Source organism: Crocodylus porosus, unplaced genomic scaffold, assembly GCF_001723895.1.
Source record: "Crocodylus porosus isolate Cpor-Errol unplaced genomic scaffold, CroPor_comp1, whole genome shotgun sequence".
NCBI lineage: Eukaryota > Metazoa > Chordata > Crocodylia > Crocodylidae > Crocodylus > Crocodylus porosus.
Genome location: NW_017728927.1, coordinates 12,957,356 through 12,961,371, shown reverse-complemented (window position 1 = coordinate 12,961,371; position 4,016 = coordinate 12,957,356). Strand labels below are relative to the sequence as shown.

Genomic DNA, 4,016 nt, shown 5'->3' with positions numbered 1-4,016 from the left:
GGGGCACGGATAGATCCGACTGAAGCTGTGGCCAGGTCCTAGCTAGAGGATGTTTGAATGATGCAGTCATCTTCCTCCGTACTCCCACCCCAGTAATGGCCCCTGTTCAGCTGCGGCTGGATAGCCATGTTTGTTAGCTTCGGTACATTTTGTGACGGGTGTTGTAACTCCGTCGTGTTTCCTTCCCTGCCCTGTGCTTTGGAAATGGGCAGACGCGGTTTCCTCCGTGCTTACTTCAGAGGCCCATGGGGTGGTGGATGGAGAAGGGCGTTCCCCTTCCTTGAACTGTTCTCATTCTTGTGACACCCAGGCCTATAACTCAAAATCTGTGAAAGTGTTTGCTTTCTGGATGCTACGAGATCCGTGCCACATCTCCTGGGCTCCGATGTCCAGCCAACAGTAAGCTTTGGATCAGCTGCTTCAGTTACCTCTCTGTGCTGGAAAATTGTTGCTAAATATGTGGATTACTGCATGCTGGTGTTGGCTACCAAAATACAATTTATAAAGTAGTTTATTAATCCCATTCAGACCTGATGGGCAAAATTGCAGTCTGGAGCAGAATTTTACAGCTAAATTATAAACTAGAGATATGCAAAGGGTTTCTATGGCAAACAGACTGGATGCGGGGCAGCATGCTGATGTGTACCCGGTCCAGAGAGCAAATGTTGACTGATATAACAAACACTCCAGATTTTTGTTGGCTAGGATGATAGGAACTGAGACTTGCTCAGTCTACATAGTATTTGTGAGGCCCAGAAACGATGGGTAGTCTTGGGCCTTGCAGCAAAGGCGATGAATAAACACAGCTTGCTATGTCTTCTGAATATTTGACGTGGAGTTTACCAAACTCCTTGAAATGCAAATGATGATTGAATTAACAGTTTGGAATAATTAGAAAAGAGGAGGCTGGTGCTGTCAATCTCATATGGGCTGGACTTTGTCGGGGCAGGGGGGAGCCTGAACATGCTTGAAATAATGTGTGTTTAAATTTATCTTGCTATTAATGAACAGATCTTGCATGCGTCCCCACACTAGCTGTATGCTGTTGCTAGCCCTCTGTGTATTTACTGAATCTGGGTAAATTACACTAATGGGAGCCTTTTGTCTGCACTGTGAACTTTACTACTGTAACCACTGAAATGTGGTTACAAATTCTGCCAATCAAGACAAGATTTAGCGCCTTGCCAAGTGGAGGAGAAGCAGTTTATTGAATGTTGGTAAAAAAAAGTGATGTTCTGTCTTGGCGATAGGTAAATATGCACAATCCCAGCGTTGGAATTGTGCTCAGTTTCCCCCAAGAGCACTGATCGTTTGGTTTAGTTTTGCTGTGTTTGTTCTGTTCCCTGTACCATTTTAGTCTAGATAGTTAAAAGAAAAAAAAAAGCCTGAAATGTGCTTGGCTACATTTAATCTTCCTTGAGCAGAGTGATTTATAGGAAAGGGGGCTGGCAGGCTTGGGTGGCTACCGGTGAGGACAGTTGTTTGTCAGAGGGGTAAGATGTGACAAGTCACGGGGAAAAATGCAAGTCATGGTTTTCCTATTTATTTAATGAAGTTCCGCATCCTGTTGCAATGCAAAAAAAAAAAAAAACTCCCAAAATCGGAAAGCACCAGGAACAGAAAGAAGTAAAGGGATTGTGGCAAGGGCTCTTTAACTCCTTACTCAGCCTTTGAACTGCATCCTCAGCTCTGGAAGAGGCAGCTTTTCTAGATGTTTGGGGTGGGTGGGAAGCTAAACAACAGGAGGTTGCAGGATCCATTGCAATGTGATCACTGGAGACACTGACCCCTCTGATAAACACCCCTGTGTGTGCGTAAGGTTAGCAGCCACTGGCTCAGCTAGTTACTCATACATCTGTGACTTGTTACCCGTGACAGCCAGCCAACTGTACTGAGGTTATGAGAGAAGGCAGAAAGAGTATGGCTTGTTTAGTCGGGGAAAAACAAAGGCTAAGAAGAGAGACAGTTGTCGCTATGAATACACAGTGGGGAGGTAACTGGAAGGGTATGAACAGATTATTAATAAATTTAGGCTAGAAATGAGATGGTGCTTGATCATCCAAGCAGAGCGGTTCTGGAACCACCCTCCCAGGAGCCGTGGGGGCAGATGAAGCCTGAATTGCTTCCAGTCTGGAGCGGGATGGATTTACGAGTGAGACTCCGTGACATGGCTGCCCAGGAGAGCAGAGGTCCGGCTCTGGTGGGCCCGTCCTTGGAGGAGAGCCAGCCTCTGGTTCAAGTCTGGGACGGGTCGGTAGTGTCTGAATGGTGTGGCCATCTGATGGCTGTGAAGGAGCCTGTACCAGTAACTCTGGCACTTGGCCTGTTTCCCAGCTGGCACAGGTCCAACTTGCAAACCCAAGCACCTTAACTGGCAGAGAAGGGCACCTTTCTTGGCAGCTCTGCTTTGAGACCAAGGGGTAATGAGCCATGAGGTTGCTCACCTAGAGGTGGTTCCTTCAGCTTATGGCTCGGGCATGTGGGTTAGTTTATAGCTTAGGCTTGTGGCTATGGGGAAGGTGGACTGCTGCTGTCTGTTCAGTGCCTGTCCTCTCTGCATGCATACAGCCCTGCAGTCTGCAGCCCCTCCAGCCCGGCACCTTTAATTAGTTCAAACCATCATTTCAAACCAGAATTGCTAGACTAATTGATTTGTCTGTGTTAGCAGGCAGCTGGGTCTCCCGTACATCCTCGTACAGAAATCCCATGTGTACTCTTGGCAGTGACAGACTTAACAGGGGAAGATGTCTGTTCCACCTGTGCTGGCTGTTGCTATGTGTCTTGGAAAATCGGATTGTGTTGTATGCTGGAAAGCAGGCCCAGGCCCTTGGGGCAGGCAGGGGAACAGTGCAGTCTTGTCAACAAACATCTTACCAATTATCCAAAAGGATGGGCACGTTTGCTGTGCTAATACTGAACGCTGTGAATGATTTCCTAGCTAGAGAGAGGGCCAGCCATGCCTCCCAGGGTACCAAAACAGCTGGCAGGTGAAGGCATCCTGTTGTAGAGACTCATTGCCATACAGCTGCGAGTGGCTTATTCTCTTCCCTGTGTTCAAGCATGATGATTACTTAATTGCGTCCCGGTAGCACTTGAAGGTCTTGCCCAGTGTTGGGAGCTGACGTGCAGGGCACAGCGTGCACACAGGATAGAAAAACCTGCCCTGCTGTGCAAGGGCTTGCATCCGGCAAGACAAGAACAAACACTGATGTCGACCAAGAACAAAACGGCTACTTGCTAAGCAGCAGCATCATTCCAAAGCATCTGTTAACAAGCCAAGGCTGTGACCCTAAGTATCAAAACACATGCGCTGTGACTTTACCTCCCCTCCCATCCTTCTCGGGCTCTCTGCTTCAGTCCGGTCTGTCTGCTGTCTCAGCTGGCCTGACCTGGAGAGGTTTTGCTGAGTGATCTCTGCCGCCGTGTCCCTTGGAGCGGACTGTTCTGTCTGCAGTTCCTGCTGGCCTGCAAAACAGGAGAGCGAATCCAAGACTTACATGCTGGTAGTGGAGTGCAAAGCAGTGCAGTTCATTGATCAGCCAGCGCCTATGTGCTCATGTTTCGCTTGTGCAAAAATAGATTTGGGGAAATATCCCGTAAATTCTGCATTGTAGGTCTTTTTTGAGCAAATTAAATGAATGCTTTGTTTTCCAGCCATAATCTTCCACTGCTTTCTGCCAGCAAGTCTTACTGGTGAGATCCAGGGGCCAGGGGAAAGGATTCCAGAGTCCTCATCCCAGCCCTGATGGTGCCAGCTCAGGTGAGTTGGAGTAGGGTGGTGTGCTCTTTAGAGGTGCTAAGCACCTACCGCTGATGTCAGTGAGAGGGGTGGGTGCTTCAGCACCTCTGAAAATCCAGACCCTCTGCTTCTTTCTATCTCTTTCCCTTCTCTAAAATAGAGACAGTTCCTTGTCTTCCTCAAAGAGTTTTGAAGCGCCTGGAGAACTTTTCATGGAGTGACTGCAGAAGGGTTAATTGTGTTGTTTGCCCAAGTGATAGAGCAGGAAGGTATCTAT

At 48.0% G+C, this 4,016-nt stretch overlaps 1 protein-coding gene across 2 annotated transcripts in view; it reads left to right on the top strand.

The window, feature by feature from the left end:
* The first annotated feature begins 90 nt into the window (after window positions 1–90).
* Window positions 91–4,016, top strand: part of CHST12 (carbohydrate sulfotransferase 12) — a 10,292-nt gene continuing 6,366 nt past the window's right edge. The window contains exon 1 of one of the 2 annotated variants that reach the window (XM_019542028.1): window positions 91–399. The gene's annotated coding sequence lies outside the window, so the exon portion shown is untranslated. Of the gene's footprint in view, window positions 400–2,941; window positions 3,761–4,016 lie in introns of those variants that run through there. The other variant, XM_019542029.1, reaches the window with a different exon arrangement.